Source organism: Callorhinus ursinus, unplaced genomic scaffold, assembly GCF_003265705.2.
Source record: "Callorhinus ursinus isolate GAN/ISIS: 27379988/994484 unplaced genomic scaffold, GSC_fseal_2.0 scaffold9, whole genome shotgun sequence".
Taxonomy (NCBI): Eukaryota; Metazoa; Chordata; class Mammalia; order Carnivora; family Otariidae; genus Callorhinus; species Callorhinus ursinus.
Genome location: NW_027397071.1, coordinates 61,344,760 through 61,365,075, shown reverse-complemented (window position 1 = coordinate 61,365,075; position 20,316 = coordinate 61,344,760). Strand labels below are relative to the sequence as shown.

General features: G+C 38.3%; 1 protein-coding gene and 1 pseudogene across 7 annotated transcripts in view; one reads left to right on the top strand and one right to left on the bottom strand.

Moving 5' to 3' along the window:
- Positions 1-20,316, bottom strand: part of FAF1 (Fas associated factor 1) — a 487,148-nt gene that overhangs the window by 423,721 nt on the left and 43,111 nt on the right. The gene's annotated exons all lie outside the window — the stretch shown is intronic.
- On the top strand, positions 15,880-16,449 carry LOC112823830 (PDZ domain-containing protein 11 pseudogene; annotated as a pseudogene).

The window sequence follows — 20,316 nt, the reverse complement described above, 5'->3', positions numbered from 1 at the left end:
GACTCTGAGAAACAAACTGAGGGTTCTAAAGGGGAGGGGGTGGAGGGTGGGTTAGCCTGGTGATGGGTATTAAAGAGGGCACGTACTGCATGGAGCACTGGATGTTATACGCAAACAGTGAATCATGGAACACTACATCAAAAACTAATGATGTAATGTATGGTGATGAACGTAACATAATAATAAAAATAAATAAATAAATGAAATGTAAAAAAAATGCTGAATAAAAGTGATGAGAGCAAACATTCTTTCCTTTATCTTGTCTTGGGGGATAGCGTAACTATGGTATTAGCTGTAGGTTTTTCACATACTCTTGATCAGGCTGATCTTTCCTTCTATTCAGTTTCCTAAGAATTTCTACCATAACTTGGTGCTGACTTTTGCCAAAAATTTCCTGTATTTATTGAGGTGATCATATGAGTTTTCTCCTTAAACCTATGAATATAGTGAATTCCATTGGCTGACTTTAAAATGATACATCAATCTCACATCTTTCAGATAAACACCATTCAGTCAAGATATATTAAATTCCATGTCCCTGGATTCAACGGCTAATATTTTATGGATTTCACATCTATGTTAACGAGGATTTTGGTCTATAGTTTTCTTCTCCTGTGTCTTTGCCTGATTTGGGTACAAGGGTAATGTCCTCATCTATTTTCTGAAATAGTCTACATAGACTGGTATTATTTTCATCCTTAAACTGTTTGACAAAATCCACCAGTGATCTGTGCCTAGAGTTTTCTTAAGGAAGGTTTTTAATGATCAATTTACTTTTTTAAAATGTTATAAATATATTCAAATGTATTTCTTAATATTAGTAATATGTATCTTCTCAATTGTTGAAAGAACTGGCAAAAGCCATTCATAATTCTCTCCTCATGTGCTTTTAGGTCTGGAGGATCTATAGTAATGCCCCACCTTCATTCCTAATGAAGTGTAAAAGAATTACCTTATGAAGATGAAGAATTATCCTATCATTGGTAATGTGTGGGGGGGGGAGGGAGGTACTCTTAGATCAGCCTAGTTAGATTTCTATTAAATATGGAGAACAAACTGATGGTTACCAGAAGGAAGCTGGATGGGGGGATGGGCGAAATGGGTAAAGAGGAGTGGGAGATACAAGCTTCCAGTTATGGAATGAGTAAATCATGGAGCTAAAAGTACAACATAGGGAATATAGTCAGTGATGTAATAGCATTGTATGGTGATAGTAGCTACACTTGTGGTGAGCATAGCATAATGTATAAAGAAGATGAATCACTATACTGCACACCTGAAACTAATGCAATACTGTGCATCAACTATGCTCAAAAAAAATTTTTTTAAGACAATTCATTGAAGTATACACTTAATGATTTCTGCCCTTTTCAGTATGTTAAACTTCAATAAAAAGGTGATAAACAAAACAAGACATTAACATAAAATAATTGTGATAAAAAATATCTGGTGAATTAAAAATGTAAATGGATAACCTAGAAAAAAATACCAGTATTTTTGCTTTCATTAGTTTTATTGTTTTTTACTTCACTCATTTCTGCATTTATCTTTATTTGCTTCCTTCCGCTTAGTTTGCATTTAAGTTGCTTAAGGTGGAAGTTTAGATCAATGGTTTTAAATCCTTTCTCTTCTAAAAGTAAGCATTTATAGCTCCATATTTACCTTTAATCACTGCTTTTCCTATGTCACAAATCTTGATATATGTACTTTCATTATCATTCAACTCAAAATAGTTTCTAGATTTCCTCATCATTTCTTCTTTGGACCATGCATTATATTTGAAATGATGTTACTTAATTTCCAAATATTTAGGGGTTTCCCACACATCTTTTTGTTATTGATTTCTAAGTTAATTCCATCAGAGTCAGAGAACACATTCTCCCATTATACTTTTAAATCTGGAGGATCTTTAGTAATGGCTTCTTCATTCTTGATAAAAAATAAAAGAATCATCTCATGAAGATGAAGAATTATCCCATCATTGATCACTTTTTTAAAGATTTTATTTTTAAGTAATCTCTACATCCAACACAGGACTCGAACCTACAACCCCGAGATCAAGAGTGGCATATTCCACAAACCCAACCAAGAGGCACCCATCATTGATCACTTCTGTATGATATCAATACATTATAATTTATCAAGACTTTTTTGCCCAGCCAATGGTTTGTACTGCTAAATATTTCATATGCACTAAAATAAAATCTGTATTCTTCCACTGTTGTGAAGTACTTTATAAATTTATAACAGTAATATTATTATAGTTCAATTAAACCAATTAAGTCTAGTTATTGATAGTTTTCTTCAAATCTTTTATATTTTCATTGATCCTTTCTATTAATCACTAAGAGGAGACTACAGAAATCTCCAGTAATAATTTTGAATTTGTCTATTTCTACCCTCAGTTCTGCTCATTTTTGCTTGATATAATGAATATACACAAACGCGGGATATTATCTCCTGGAAGAATTGATTCTCTTACCGTTATGTTCCTTTTACCTTCAGTAATACCCCTTATCCTAATGTCTGTTTTGTCTGATATTCAAACAACCACTTTTAAGCTTTTCAATAATTTCATAATATAGTTTTTTGCATACTTTTAATATAACCGTTGCTTTATTTATACAGTGCACATCTCCTAGACAGACTAGTCAGGTCTTTTTTATCATTCCGACAATCTCTGGCCTTTTAAATGGTGTATTTAAAACATTCACATTTAATGAAATATGACTGCGTTTACAATCTTCCTATTTGTTTTCGAACTATTTCAGTCTGGTAGCCTTTAGCAGTTATTTTGTTTTTTTTTTTTTTTAATTCAATCTAGTTAACATATACTGTACTATTAGTTTCAGAGGTAGAATTTAGTGATTCATCAGCTACATATAACACCCAGTGCTCATTACATCAAGTACCCTCCTTAATGCCCATCACCCAATTACCCCATCTGCCCATACACCTCCCCTCCAGCAACCCTCCGTTTGTCTCCTATAGTTAAGAGTCTCTTATGGTTTGCCTCCCTCTCTGTTTTCATCTTATTTTATTTTGCCTTCCCTTCCCTATGTTCATCTGCTTTGTTTCTTAAATTTCACATATGAGTGAATGCATATGGTATTTGTCTTTCTCTGACTTATTTCACTTAGCATAATACCCTCTAGTTCCATCAATGTCACTGCAAATGGCAAGATTTCATTCTTTCTGATGGCAGAGTAATATTCCTGTGTGTGTGTGTGTGATGTATGTGTGTGTATGTATATATATATATCCATATATATATATATATATATATATATCCCATCTCTTCTTTATTCATTCATCTGTCGATGAACATCTGGGCTCTTTCCATAGCTTGGCTATTGTGGACATTGCTACGACAAACACTGGGGCACATGTGCCCCTTCGAATCGCTGTTTGTATCCTTTGGATAAATACCTAGTAGTGCAAGTGCTGGATGATAGGATAGTTCTATTTTTAACTTTTTGAGAAACCTCCATACTGTTCTCCAGCGTGGCTACACCGTTTCCATTCCCGCCAACAGTGTAAGAGGGTTCCCCTTTCTCTGCATCCTCACCAACATCTGTTGTTTCCTGAGCTGTTCATTTTGGCCATTCTGACAGGCATAAGGTGGTATCTCACTGTAGCTTTGATTTGTATTTCCCTGACACCGAGTGATGTTGAGCATTTTCTCATGTGTCAGTTGGTCACCTGAATGTCTTCTTTGGAGAAATGTCTGTTCATGTCTTCTGCCCATTTCTTGACTGGATTTTTTTTGGGGGGGTGTTGAGTTTGTACTATGAAAACTATAAAACACTTGTGAAAGAAATTGAAGAAGACACAAAGAAATGAAAAAACATTCCATGCTCATGGTTAGAAGAATAAATATTGCTAAAATGTCTATGCTACCCAAAGCAATCTACACATTCAATGCAATCCCTCTCAAAAACACAACTAGCATTTTTCACAGAGTTGGAACAAATAATCCTAAAATTTGTATGGAACCAGAAAAGACCCCAAATGGCCAAAGGAATGCTGAAAAGAAAACCAAAGCTGTAGGCATCACAATTCCAGACTTCAAGCTGTATTACAAAGCTGTAATCATCAAGACAGTATGGTACTGGCACAAAGACACATAGATCAATGGAACAGAGTAGGTAACACAGAAATGGACTCTCAACTCTATGGTCAACTAATCTTCAACAAAGCAGGAAAGAATATCCAATGGAAAAAACATAGTCTCTTCAATAAATGGTGCTGGAAAATTGGACAGCCACACGCAGAATAAAGAAACTGGACCACTGTCTTACACCATACACAAAAATAAATTCAAAATGGATGAAAGACCTAAATGTGCGACAGGAAACCATCAAAATCCTAGAGAAGAACACAGGCAACAACCTCTTTGACATTGGCCATAGCAAATTCTGGCTAGACACGTCTCCAAAGGCAAAGGAAACAAAAGCAAAAATGAACTATTGTGACTTAATCAAATAAAAAGCTTTTGCACAGCAAAAGGAAACAATCAACAAAACTAAAAGGCAACCTAGAGAATGGGCAAAGACATTTCAAATGACTTATCAGATAAAGGGCTAGTATCCAAAATTTATAAAGAATTTAGCAGTTATTCTTGATTTTGCTATTCTCGCATAGTGTTTGACTGTTTAAGGGTATTTTTATAAACCTGGGACATCCTCCACCTTTATTTACTTGGGTGTTATCTCTCCCACATAATCTATTCGCCCTTGTCATATCTCCTACTTGTCATGTAGCTGCATCTCATTCTAGCTTCTATGTCATCTTTTAAATGCTCTCTATATTTTACTGTGATGATTTGCTCTAATCTACCTCCTATTTCATTTTTTTTTAACTATGTAGCTTTCTAATTTACTCATCTATTTTTTTTTCCTTTCAGGACTTTCTTTCAGATTCTTTTTATTTTTTTATTTAAATATTTTATTTATTTATTTTTTAAGTAGGCTCCACACACAATGTGGGGCTTGAACTCATGACCCTTAGATCAAGAGTTGTATGCTCTACCAACTAAGCCAGTCAGGCACCCACGGATTCTTTTTAAAAATCCATTCTATATTTGTCACTATACTGTTTCTATCTTATGAATTCTATTCTCTGTTGCTTCACATATTTTAAACATCCATTTCAAAGTCTCTTTGAGATTGTTATCAATTCTCAAGTTCTTAGTTCTTCAGTTTTTGCATCTGCTGACTGTGATTGTGGCTTCTCTGTGGCATATAATTTCTGACATTAAGTTCATCTTCAGCAGGATTCATTTTCATGCTTTGGGTTTTTGTGGTGTCCTTACAAAGTGTCTCTTGCATTTACCTTGGCTGAAACTTTAAGCATTTCATTAGTTCTGGACCAGTTCTTATTTGTCTTATTCTTATTTCTTATTTAAATTCAGAGATACCTTTTGATACAATCTTGTAGTTCCAGTTTTTTGAGGATGATGCCTTTTCCACCAATGTTCCTAAGTCAAAATTCCCTTTCTTTACCACATCCCTGAATCTATGGGTAGAATTTTACCAGATATTATTTCAGAGACAGACACCAGGCTTTTACAACTTCTTGCTTATACAGGTCTAAGGTCTTAGCCTTCAACTACAGGCATGAGATCAGCATCCAGCAATAATGTTATCTATATGAAGTTCAAAAGGCCATTTGAGTTCAGCAACTGGCCACTCCAAAGGCAGTGATTTCCCTTTTGAGTTCTAGTATCTGAGAACTCTGCTTTCTTCCTCTCTAGTTTGAACATGTTTAATTTTTTGTTGTTATTGCTGTTTTATTTTGTTGGTTTCATTAAGCATTAACAGAGAGGGTCTTTAGCTCAGTCTTTCACACTATTTACAAGTCTATCATTCACCATTTTTCTTTCCTTTTTATAATAAAATTTCTTGAACATAAAAAGAAAAACATTCCATACCCTGGTATACCCCTCCACCCACATTTAACAATTTTATTATTTGTCATAAATATTTCAAATCCATTTTTTAAGTGAGAAAAATTTAGACGGTTTAAGTCCCTAATCTTTCTCTATTTTATAGCCTTTCCTTCTTCCTTCCCCAACAGTCTGAGAGTTACACCACCATGTTTTATATTTTTACATTATATATATGAATTCAGATACAACAGAATATCGTTTTGTGTTTTTAAAGTCTAGATAAATCTTACCAATCTGAATCTATACTTCAGTACATTTTATAAAAAACAACAGTATGTTTTCTGGTATAGATATATTTTAAATATGTAAACTTAATGGGTTGTAAGACATTCACACCTTCAATTTTTCCTGGTTTATCAGATTTTTCTTCCAAATCTTCATATTAGTTTGTATGACCAGCAGATTTTAATGAAAAATGTATCCCCAACTACTCAGCATGGTGCCCAGCACATAGATGTTAAATAAATGAATAAATTAATGAAGAGAAAAAAATTGACTATCTTATGGCTGCATGTAATGTCACCTTTTTGGTTTCATGTATTTTTTTCAGTGCATGTACTATATTGTCATCATATCTATACCATTGCATTAGGTCTGATTTGACACAGTGGGGTCTATTTCAGATGATACATGTATGAGTATACACTTTTATTTTAAATTTTCAAATTTTAGTTTTTTGATTTTTAAAAAATTCTAAGTTTGCAAATGTACTCATACTGCCTTTCAATTGCTTTCCTCTCTCTCTCCATTAAGTGACTGGGTAAGAGGAAAACACTCAAATTTTATACAGCACTAAGTTTTTGAAAAACTTGTCACTTTTTTAAAAAAGGTAAGTGGTATGGAGAGATTTTAAACATTACTAAAGTGATTTTCTATTTAAACTCAAGGGTCAATTTTTCTTTTAAAGAAATAATGTCAGGGCACCTGGGTGGCTCAGTCAGTTAAGCGTCTGCCTTCTGCTCAGGTCATGGTGCCAGAATCCTGGGATACAGCCGCACACTGGGCTCCCTGCTCAGTGGGGAGTCTGCTTCTCCCCATCCCTCTGCCCCCCACCCACCTGTGCACGCACACTCTCTCTCTCTCTCAAATGAATAAAATCTTAAAAAAAAAAGAAATAATGTCAAACAAAGGTCAAAAGTTCCTTAGCAACCAGATAAACAAATTCCTAACACAACATATTGAAATAGACTTTGTTTAATTATTAAAACAACTCTCTCCCTATATTATTTTTCTCTCATCTTAATGCATATTATATTAAAATTATAATTTTGTAATTATCTTATTTGTATGAGTGCTTTGAGAATATCATCAAGGAGGTAATGCCTACGTTGACAAGACTGATTGTAACTCTGAGGTTATGGCCTTTGTGACCATCTCAGGCTGGCACAGGGACAACACGCTGACTACCAGCAGCAAGACACACAGGTTCAAAGATTGGAGGACCACAAGGAAAAACGGGAATGTGGCAAGCATGACACTGCTAGATGTGCTGGACTCCATTATCTCTTCCCCCCACCCCCCAAGCCTGACCTACCAACATGCCCTTGCAGGTCATCTACAAGACTGGGGGCATCAACACCAAGCCCATGGGCTGAGTGGAATCAGCCTTTGTCAAGTATAGATTGGTAGTGACCTTTGCCCCCTGCAACATCACTCACAGAGGTCAAGTCTCTAGAGATGCATGCACCACAGGCCCTGCCCAACTACCGCATGGGCATCAACATGAAAAGCACTTCAGTGAAGAACATCAGGTGGGACAACAGGCTGCAAGAAACAGCCTGCCTTGGGTACCTTTGTCTCTCAGGTAACCATTCTCAACCACTCCTGTCATATCACAACCACTCCTGTCATATCACAGTACTGCCACATGGCCCATATCACCTGCAAGTTTGCTGAGTTGTAGAAGATGACTAACTGCAGCTCAGGCAAGAAGCCTGAAGACAACTCAAAGCTCTTAAGTATGAGGGGGCGCCTGGGTGGCTCAGTCGGTTAAGCGACTGCCTTCGGCTCAGGTCATGATCCTGGAGTCCCGGGATCGAGTCCCACATCGGGCTTCCTGCTCGGCAGGGAGTCTGCTTCTCCCTCTGACCCTCCTCCCTCTCGTGCTCTCTATCTCTCATTCTCTCTCTCTCAAATAAATAAATAAAATCTTTAAAAAAAAAAAAAAAAAGCTCTTAAGTATGAGGACCCAGCTGGAAAGCTTCTCAAAGTGCCTGCCCTTTAGTCACTTTGCTGTGTATGACATGAGGCAAACAACGGCCACTGGGGTCATCAAGGCCATGGAGAAAAAGAAAGACAGCTGATGCTAACAAAGTCACCAACGTGGCCCTGAAAGCAGCCAAACAGTGAGTGTGTGACAGCTATTTTAAGTCCTTCAAGACTTGGAGCCTTATGTAAGTACTGTTTACAAAGCAGTGGGTACCCATTCTCAAGCACAAGATCATCACTACGTGCAAGCTTTCAGAAGCACACTAGAAGTGACCAAAAAAGCAAAAGTTTAATTAAAGATGTCAAAATGAACAACATGTATGGCTTTCCTTGAAAACAAACAGAATTTCTTCAAACACACACAAATACATACTGACAAATACATATACTGCTATCTAGTTCATATCTCCCACTCAAACACTCAAACAAATTCTTTAACAATAGCACCCATCCCTGATTAGCATTAACCACAGCTTTAAACAAAAAATGATAAAAACAGGGCACCTGGATGGCTCAGTCAGTTAAGCAGCTGCCTTTGGCTCGGGTCATGATCCCAGGGTCCTGGGGTTGAGCGCCACATCGGACTCCCTGCTCAGCGAGAAGCCTGCTTCTCCCTCTCCCACTTCCCCTGCTTGTGTTCCCTCTCTCACTGTGTCTCTATCTGTCAAATAAATAAATAAAATCTTTTTAAAAAAAAAATCAATCCTTCCTTACAGCAAAAGATAAAACCTTGAGCAGACTGAAGACATGAAGTTTGCCATGGCCTCCAAGTGAGCTCTTACAAATCACTGGCTTCAGAACTGCAAATAGTTAAGATCACAGGCAGAAGTTATAACTATTCCTATAATCACTTATTTCCTGAAAGCAAAGGCCTTTCTTCTCTAACCCAGCCAAAGATTTCATTAGCATCTAATTCTCTGTATCAAACCCCTTCCTGCTTAAAATGCCTAGAGGTCTATTTGTTATCTTTTTTACCATATTCTGATTAAGACAACAAAATGGGTCTTCCTTTTCAAATGACATTGAGTGACAGTTGTATGAAAAGCAAAAGAGCTTAAGTATAGTAAGCAGTATGCTGTCTTTTAAATTCTAATTTTGAAAAAACCATTCACCCAAGTCCCCCTTTAATTATCACCACCACTACTTCTTTTCCTTTCAAGAACAAATGGGTTGGGGAGCCTGAGTGGCTCAGTTGGTTAAGCGACTGCCTTCGGCTCAGGTCATGATCCTGGAGTCCCGGGATCGAGTCCCGCATCGGGCTCCCTGCTCAGCAGGGAGTCTGCTTCTCCCTCTGACCCTCCCCCTCTCATGCTCTCTCTATCTCATTCTCTCTCTCAAATAAATAAAAAAAAAATAAAATCTTTAAAAAAAAAAAGAACAAATGGGTTTTTTTGTTTTGTAGGTTTTTTTTAAACAATGAAAATGACCCAACCACTGTCGTGAAAAAGCTCACTGTCTAGCAGGGCAAATACACATGTAAACAAACAAAACTATAAGAGGATATCCGATCCAACAGTCACACTACTAGGTATTCACCCAAAGAATACAAAAATACTAATTCAAAGGGATACATACACACCGATGTTTATAGCAGCATTATCAACAATAGCTAAATTATGGGGGTGCCTGGGTGGCTCAAATGGTTAAGCGTCTGCCTTCGGCTCAGGTCATGTACTGGGCTCGAGCCCCACATCAAGCACCCTGCTAAGCAGGGAGCCTGCTTCTCCCTCTCCCTCTGCCTGCCGCTCCTCCTGCTTGTACTCTCTCTGTCAAATAAAAAATAAAAAATCTTAAAAAAAAAAATAGCTAAATTATGGAAACAGCCCAAGTGTCCACTGACTGATGAATGGATAAAGAAGATGTGGTATATATACAATGGAACACTACTCGGCCATCAAAAAGAATGAAATCTTGCCGTTTGCAAAGACATGGATGGAGCTAGAGAGTATTATGCTAAGCAAATAAGTCAGAGATAGTCAAATACCATATGATTTCACCCATGTGTGGAATTTAAGAAACAAATAAACAAAGGGGAAAAAAGAAAGGCAAACCAAGAAACAAACTCTTAACTATAGAAAACTGATGGTTATCAGAAGGGAGGTGATTGGGAAATGGGTTAAATAGGTGATGGGGATCAAGGAGTGCCCTTATTGTGATGGGCACCAGATATATGGAAGTGTTGAATCACTATATCGTACACCTGAAATTAATATTACACATAAAAACTTCAAAAAAAAAAACCTTAACAGTATGCAAAATGTGTAAAAGAATTTTGAAAAGAGAGTAAATGACTCAGAGAGAATCAAAGAACTAAAGTAGTCCTTGAATAGGCTTTTGAAAGATGAAATGGGAGTTTCCAGGCAGAAAAAAGGTAGAGAATACTCTGTACAGAGAAAGCATCACGGATGCGTGAAATTATGGTATGTTTTGGGGGAAGTAGATCAAAATCAAGAACAATGCATCTACATCTTAGTTTCTAATACTATTACTAATACTATTCCCCCAGGGTTCCTTGGAGTAATGTATAATTCTAGGATTGGGGCAGGCAATATTGAAGATTAGCGTGGAACACCTTGCAGTGCCAGAGAGCATGTAAGTGTTCAAATACAAAACACACACACAATGAACAAACAATGAATCATGGAACACTGCATCAAAAACTAATGATGTAATATATGGTGATTAACAAAACACACACACAATGATAAGGATATGTAAGAAGGATGCAGTCGTTCACTGAAAGACCATAGTCAAAACTGGGACATTCAAGCAACAAAATAAATTGTTACTGGATTATAACCCGAAGTATAAAATAAATATCCATGAGTTCTGACTGATACACACACACATGCACAAATAAGAGACAAACCCGCCATGTACAATTCCAAATAATTTATGTAGATACTCAGCCTTCACAAAGACGGAGTGTTACTCCTTACTCCCTAAGTGTGGGATGCACATAACGACTCCCTTCCAAAGAGTACAGTATATAAATGGGAGGGAGGGAGTAACTTTACAATGGAAAAACTTAAACTTTATCCCAGCCAGGTGGTCAAGATCAGTGTCAACAATGCTGTCATGTGAAGAAAATGGTAATCTATCTCTGTGGTTTTCCTCCCAAAAAACCATTATTCCAGTCTAATCATGAGAAAAACATCAGACAAATCCTAACTGGAGGACAACCTGACAATACTCTTAAAAATTGTCAAAATCATCAAAAACAAGGAATGCTTGAGAAACTATCACAGCAAGAGGAACCTAAGCAGACAACAACTACATGTAATGCAGTATCCTTTATAAAATCCTGAACAGAAAAGAACATCAAGTAAAAATATTATACATTATGTAATATCTAGGTTCTAAATGTTCTACTAGTTACATTTATATCAACTTTATATTGAATGTAACAGTTTGGTTTTGAAAGCACCTTCCAGGCCTGGAAGAAATGCTTCCTCATTCCAATTAGCTGTTTTCCCCCTTCAGTTTATTGATGACTAACAAAAATGGCTATGCTCTGTGGACAAAATTAACTTAATAAATCAAGTATAAAAGTTGCTTTGGTGAATTATAAATGCTGTAAATTAATAATCAAAGTTATCTGCCTCCCTAAGTATTACACAAGGAACTAAATTATCATTCAAAAGCCCAAGAAACCAATAAAAGGCTAGGATTCTAGTCAAATTATTCACAGCCTTTTGAGTCAGATATAGAGGTGTCTGTTCCAGGTGGTTTCTTCTCTTTCACCCTAAGACCTAGAGATAAGATATAAAAGTTAACTATCAACAAACTCAACTGACATAATTCTCAGACTAGGGAAATGAGGCCAATGGAGAACACTCAAAATCATTTGGAACTCCCAGCATAAAACTCTTACCCATTCAGAGCAAACAAGTTATTTATTGTAAGCCAAGCAACTTACATTATCTCATTAAATCTTCTCAACAACCCTAAAAAGTGGATACCGTTATATCCATCTTAACAATGAGAAACATGTTTCAAGGAGGTTAAGATAGTAAATGTTATGTTCTGTATTCTTTACCACAATTTTTTAAATTCCAGGGGGAATAGTGGCAATGGTACACGTCAGATTTAAGAGACATTTCTATTCACAGTTTACACAAATTGAACCCAACACTTTTGAGGCAACTGTAAGATTTTCAGGATGTGCTGTCCATTGGTTAGAAACATGGGTCTAGAATTTTATTTTTGATAGTCATCATATGGGTCGTAAGTGAAGCCACTGGCATGGATGATATTACCCAACTGGGAGGGCTGAGAGAATGGTATTAGTTTCCTATTACTCCCATAACAAATTACCACAAAACTTAGTAGCTTAAGGCAACACAAATTTATTACCTTATAATACTGGAGGTCAGATGTCCTAAAAAAGGTGTCAACAGGGCTGCTTCACTTATGGAGGCTTTGAGAAAAAATGTTTACTGGCTTCTGGAAGCTACAGGCTTCTGGAGGCTGTCCTCAATCTTCGGAGCCTGGTCTTGCATTACAAACCCTTTCATCTCTGATTTTGTTGTCAAGTCACCTTCTCTCTAAATTTGACCCTCTTGCCAAACCCATATAAGGACCCTTGTGATTATATTGGGGCCATCTGGATAATGCAGCATAATTTCTCCATCTAAACATCCTTAACTTAATCATCTTCAAAGTAGCTTTTGTCATGTAAGGAAACATATTGATAAATTCTTGAGATTGGAATATGAACATCATTAGGGAGCCATTATTCTTCCTATCACAAGAACCCAGAGGAAAATTTAAGATGAAAGACATTTTAAAGGCTTCCTTGTTTACTGTAACAGAACTACCATTCTCCCACTCATTCAGACATAAACTTTAATCATCTTTCAGTCACTCCTTCATAACTTCTAATCCCTTTCCTATTCAGTCACCTAATTTTGATCACTGTACCTTAGGGATTTTTTTTTAATTCATATCTATTCCACTCCATGTCACTAGACCCATTTAGATTCTCAGTACCAAATATCTGAAATATTATAATAGTGTTATAGTACTCTCTGTGTGTTTTGTATTTTCCTCTTTTGATCCATTCTACCCACCAATATCAGATTAATCTTTGTAAAAGACTGTTTTAACCATTTCACTTCTATTGAAAAATCTTCCATGGGGGTGCCTGGGTGGCTCAGTTGGTTAAGCCTTCAGCTCAGGTCATAATCCCAGGGTCCTGGGATCGAGCACTGCATTAGGCTCCCTGCTCAGCAGGGAGTCTGCTTCTTCCTCTGAGCCTCCCCTCTGATTGTACTCCCTCTCTGGCTCTCTCTCTCTCAAATAAATAAATAAAATCTTTTTTTTAAAAATCTTAAAAAAAAAAAAAAAAGGAAGAAAAAAAGAAAAATCTTCCATAGTATTCAAAGCCTATCTATAGTCTGGCCTCTGCAAACCTAATCCACTTGACTATACAGTTAATTTTGTCTCCCAACATATGACATACATATGAACCCTGATTCCCATTTTGATTTTCCTATCTGTATTCTTGTCTATTCCTTCCTTCCTTAACCTTATCTTTAAGACTGAGCTATCATTTGTCCATCACTGTGTAGCTCTCTTCCTAACTTCTACAGTATTTAGAATATACATGACACTGACAATTAGTATATGCAACATTATAAACTTTTTTCTATGTATACAGCACGGTGGTTTCAGATGCTGTTTTCTCAAATTAAATTTTCCCAACCAGTTCTCTTTCCCCTTTCAATTGCCAACTGAGATTATCTTGTTTGACTATTACTAAGCTACTCAACAGATAGAGATCTTGTTTTACCCCCGAGCGGTAATCCGAGAGGTAATGCAGCTAAAAATGGAGAAAGAGGCAGAAAAAAAGATGGCAAATCTCAAAAAGAGTATGAGGTAGTCTGAATCTACATTCTTTGACAGGCAAGGAAATGTGATTTTCATATATGTTGCATGACCATCTCTGTGGATAGCTGGGGCTTCAGCCACCATACTGAAACCTCTTTCCTAGAGGACTGCCCAACTGAACAGGAGTACTCTAGCTTCAAGATGCTTCAGGATATAATGCTGGTAATGGGACCTGGGCTATAAAAAGACCTGTATAATATATACAGTAACTGAGGACCTGTCCTACTTCTGAGAAAAATCTCAAGGGATGAGACTACAATCATAGCTATTACTCAAAGAAGAAAGTAGGGCACATCTTAGGGCCTATGACACCAAAAAGAGGGAGCACCTGGTGAGTTAATTTGATTTTGACATGATGATGGAAGGGCTTATACAAGTGTAATCATATTTTGGCTATTCTTTCTCTTTCATATATTGTTTTTTCTGTTACTGGTACTGTTGTTGGAGGTATCAGTAATTACACTAAACCAATGATTATCAAAAGAAACTTAGTATTTCTCAGTCATACAGAAATGAGGCTATCATACTTGCCACATGGTATGTTGTGCAAAGAATCTGACAAGGTGAGGAACCTATACAGTTAGTTTTTATTCACCTAGTGATTTAGAATTAGGAGATAATGGTGCCTGCCACTTGTGAATGGAGCTCTTTCAGTTTTCCCCTACTCCTCTGATGAGTGTGTCAGAAGGCAAAAAAATTACTACACATTTGTAACCAAGTAATTTATCCTGGAAAATGTTCCATGTCCACTTGAGAAAAATATATATTTTGTTGCTTTTTGGATGGACTGTTCTGTACTGTTAGGTCCATCTTCTAATATGTTAACTTTAAAGGTCAATGTTTATTTTGTCTAAATAGTCTATCCATTGACGAAGCAAGGTATTAAAGTCCCCTACTATTATTGCATTGTTGTCTATTTCTCCCTTTAGGCCTGTTAATATTTGCGTTATATATTTAGGTGCCCCTATGTTAGGTGATAAGTATCTACAAATATTATATTCTCTTGTCAGATTCATGCCTTTATTATTATATAATGACCTTCTTTGTGTCTTCTTAAAGTCTTTGTCGTGGATTCTATACCCCAGCTTTCTGTTTCCATTGCATGGAATATCTTTTTCTATCCCTTCACTTTCAGTCTGTGTGTGTCCCTAAAGCTGAAGTGAGTCTCTTGTAGGCAGCATATAGTTGGGTCTTGTTTTTGTATCCACTCAGCAACTCTGTCTTTCGATTGGAGAATTTAGTCCATTTACATTTAAAGTAATTATTCAGGTATAGACTTATTGCCATTTTGTTAATTGTCTTCTGGCTATTTTGTAATCCTTTTGTTCATTTCTTCTTCTCTTGCTCTCTTCCTTCCTGATTTGATGATCTTCTCTAGTGGTGTACTTAGATTCCTTTCTATTTTTTGTGTATCTACTATAAATTTGTGCTTTATGGTTACCATGAGGCTTACATAAAACATATTTGTAACAGTCTATTTTAAGTTGATAACAACTTAAGTTTGAATGCATTCTAAAGTTCTACATTTTTACTCTTCCCCTCCTACATTTTGTTTTTAATGTCATAATTTATATCTTTTAACCTTGTGTTTCCATTAAAAAAAACTGCTGCTAGTTATTTTTACTGTTTTTGTCTTTTTAATTTTCATATTAGATTTATAAATGATTAATCCACCACCATTACACATTAGATTATCCTGAATTTAATCATATATTTACCTTTACTGATGAGTTTTATGCTTTCATTTGTTTTCCTATACTAATTAACTATCATTTCAGCTTAAAGAAGTTCCTTTAGGAGTGGAGCCTGAGGTTCCTGAGGCCTACGAGATGGACAGCCAGATTCCTTTTGATGACTACCCCTGGGTCTTCCTGCCTGCCTATGAGAATACCCTGGCATAGATTCTGCCTCTTGAGAGGGTGTATCACCCAGACTACAACGAGTTGACCCAGTTTCTGCCCCGAATTGTCACACTGAAGAAGCCCCCTGGAGCTCAGTTGGGATTTAATATCCGAGGAGGAAAGCCCTCCCAGCTAGGCATCTTTATCTCCAAGGTGATTCCTGACTCGGATGCACATCGGACTTCAGGAAGGGGACCAAGTCCTAGCTGTGAATGATGTGGATTTCCAAGACACTGAGCACAGCAAGGCTGTTGAGATCCTGAAGACTGCCTGCGAAATCAGCATGTGTGTCCACTTCTTTCCCTACAATTATCATCGTCAAGAAGAGAGGACTGTACACTAAAGAGCTGCAGCCCATAGCCCCCCACATGGCATCTTCTAGGACAAGCTGGTTAGGCCTCAGGGAAGCCTCTTGGGAACCTCAACTCTCGGCCCCACCCTAGCAGAGCTGCATGGGGAGGATGGGGACACAGTGAGGCCCTGCTACCAAGCCAGCTAGCCAAATGCATTACCAAAACTGTACTGCACTTCTTGTTCCCTCGTTCTGTAGGTGAGCTTCATTCCCTGAAACGGGAAGGATGGAGATACCTAGGTATAGCCTGTGGAGAGCCCAGCTAGAAAAGGCAACTGACGTTTATTGAACACCACACGCTAGCCAATTACACATGTCATATCATTTTCATCAGAGTCTAGAAACCAATAGCAAAAAGGATCCTGGGGACCTTCCATCTCATCCCATCATGGTATTACCAGTCTCATACACTCCAGAGACTCCCTGGGACTGTTTCTCTCCCTCCTCCTCCTATCCTCTCCCCCAAAAAGTAAATGGCAATGCTGGGGGGAAAAAAAAATAAGTTCCTTTAACATTTCTTGTAAGGCCAATCTATTGGTGATGAAATCCTTCAGCTTTTGTTGTCTGAGAAACTCTTTATCTCTTCTTCAATTCTGAAGAACAGTTGTGCCACGCAGAGTATTACTAGTTGGCAGTTTTTCTTTCACCACTTTGAATATACCATGCCACTCACTTCTGGCCTACAAAGTACCTGCTGAAAAATCTGCTTACAGTCCTATGGGGGGAGGGGTGTCCTTTGTATATAACAAGCTGTTTTTCTCTTTTTACTTTTAAGATTCTCTCCTTATCTTTAACTTTGGCAATCTGATTATTATGTATCTTGGTGTGGGTCTCTTTGGATTATCTTATTTAAAACTCTCTCGGTCTGGGGGCGCCTGGGTGGCTCAGATGGTTAAGCGTCTGCCTTCGGCTCAGGTCATGATCCCAGGGTCCTGGGATCGAGTCCCGCATCGGGCTCCCTGCTCCTTGGGAGCCTGCTTCTCTCTCTGCTTCTCTCTCTCTCTCTCTCTCTCTCCCTCTGTCTCTCACGAATGAATAAATAAAATCTTAAAAAAAAAAAAAAAAAAACTCTCTCGGTCTGGATGTCTGTTTCCCACCCCAAGTCTGGGAAGTTTATAGCCACTATGTATTTTTTGTTAACATTTTTCATTTATTTATTTATTTGGGGGGGGAGAGAGAATGAGAGAGAAAGAGAGCACAAGCAGGGGAGAGGAACAGACGGAGAGGGAGAAGCAGACTCCCCACTGAGCAAGGAGCCTGATGTAGGACTCAATCCCAGGACTTCATTATCATGACCCAAGCTGAAGGCAGACGCCTAATCAACTGAGCCACCTAGGTGCCCCTTTTAGCCACTATTTCTTCAAATAACTTTTCTGCCCCTTTCTCTCTTCTCTTTCTGAGAAACTTCAAAATGTAAATATTGATTTGATGTTGTCCCATAAGTTCTTTATCTTCACTTTTTCATTCTTTGTCCTTTTTGACCCTCTAACTCGATGAATCCACTGCCCTGTCACCAAGTTTGCTGCTCTCTATCTTCTACTTCATCTACTCCATTTCTGAACACCTCTATTGAATTTTTCAGTTCAATTATTGTATTCTTTGGTTCTTCTGATATCTCTTTGGTACTTTATTATATTTTCTATCTCTTTGCTGAAATCCTCACTTTGCCATGCATTGCTGTCCTGACCTCAGTGAGCATCTCTATGACCATTATTTTGAACTTTAACAAAAATTTTTTTTAAAGATTTTATTTGAGAGATCGTGTGCATGCGTGGACATGAGTGGGGGGGAGGGGCAAAGGGAGAGGGAGAAACAGACTCCCCACTGAGCAGTGAACCCGACAACACAGGGCTCAATCCCAAGACCCTGAGATCATGACCTGAGCTGAAGGCAGATGCTTAATCAACTGAGCCACCCACCCAGGCACTCCTATTTTGAACTCTTTATCAGATAAATCACTTATCTCTGTTTCATTAAGATCTCTTCCTGGGGTTGTATCATTTTCCTTCACTTGGAATATACTCTGTTCATTTTCCTTGACTCTCTGGGCTGGTTGCTAGGCATTAGATGAAACAGCTACCCCTTCCAGTCTTGATGTAGTAGTCTTATGTAGAAGATGAACTTTATCTTTCAATCCTGCCCTAGCTCTTGGTTGTCTCTCAAACTTTTATGATCATCCAAGCACACCTCTTTGTCCCTAGTGGCTCCCAGTAGTTCAAGGTGTGCCAAAAACTGTCAGTAACCCAAAGGGGAGGATCTCAGCAGCCAGATGTAGGCTGATTAAGAGCTGGATCTACAGGGAGAGGAGGGGGCGGAGCAAGATGGCGGAGGAGTAGGATACCTGGATTTCGTCTGGTCTCAGGAATTCAGCTGAATAGGGATCAAACCATTCTGAACACCTACAAACTCAACAGGAGACCTAAGAAGAGAGTAGCAACAACTCTCTGAATGGAGAAGCGACCACTTATTGGAAGGTAGGACATGCGGAGAAGTAAATCCGAGGCAATATTCGGGAGGATAGACGGCGGGGGAGGGGGCCTCCGTCCGCCGCTTCTGGCAAGCGATAGAGCCGCAAAGCACAAAATCGGAACTTTTAGAAGCCAGCACCGCGGAGGGACATCGCTCCAGTGGCTAAGCGGGGGGTGGAACCCTCGCGGGACAGTGTGGTCTCAGGACCCTCGGGGGTCACAGAAAGACCGGGGGTGCCTGAGTGCAGCAGAGCTCCCAGGTATTGGAGCGGGGAAGCCGGCTGCAGAGACGGAGCCAAGGCGCGGGCTCTCAGCTCCGGGTGGCCATAAACTGTGATCTGCGGCCCAGTCGGGCCACTGCTCCTCCAGCAGGGACCCAACAAGCAGCAGAGCCGGGGAGACTCCCCTCCATCTCCCGGGAGAAGCGGCGCAGAAGCGCATCGCAGGGATTTTCTGGGTTTGGAGACTCCACACAGGGTCGAGTTCCAGAGATAGAAACGCTCGGTCACAGGCCGGGTGAGCACGCAGTGCGACCGGAGACCAGGGAGACCGGAGTGATTGCTTTTCTCTGGAGGCAAACTGAGAAGCAGGGTCCCGAGTTCTCAGCTCCTCCAAGTGGAGATTGGGAGGCCACCATTTTCACCCTGGTCCTCCAAAGCTGTACCAGAGCTTTGAGGGAACAAAAGCTCCTGAGAGCAAACCCTAGCAGCTTCTTAGCCCGGACCGACAACGGAGGGGCAATTCCGCCGCCGGCAAAGACATTTGGGAACCACAGCAACAGGCCCGTCCCCCAGAAGATCAGCACAAACAGCCAGCAAGCCAGGACCAAGTTTACCAATCAAGGAGAGCAGGAGAACTCCAGCGCTAGGGAAATACTGCACATAGAATTCATGGTTTTTTTTACCATGATCATTAGTTTTTCAAAGTTAATTTTTTTAACTTTTTTTAATTTTTTTTCCCTTTTCAACCAACATCTTATCAATCCCTTTTTTTTAAAAAACATTTTTTATTTTTCATTTTTAGAGTCATATTTTATCCCTTCAGAGTAGTTACCCTTATTTTTGGCATATATATATAAATTGTTCTCTCTTTAAAACTTTGAGATACAGTTTCTTCTAACAGATCAAAATATACCCTAAATCACTAGTGTATGGCTTTGTTCTAGTCTCCTGCCTCATCACATTCTCTACCGTTTTTTTCTTTCGTTTTTCTTTTTCATTTCTTTTTTTTTAATCTTCTTTCTTTTTTCAAACAATTTCTTATCTTAACAATCCCTTTTATAAAATCTTTTATAATTTTCATCTTTACAGTCATCTTCCACCCCTTCATTGTATCAACCCTTATTTTGTACATATATAAGTCTTTCTTCCTTTAAAATTTTAGGAGGCACTTTTTTCTAACACACCAAAATATGCCCAAAATCTAGTGTGTGGCACTGATCTATGCATTACCTGATCATATTGTTTTTTTTGTATTGTTCTGTTTTTGTTTTTATCTTTTTTTTTTTGTTTTTTTTTTCTTTCTCTTTCTTTTTTCTTTCTTTCC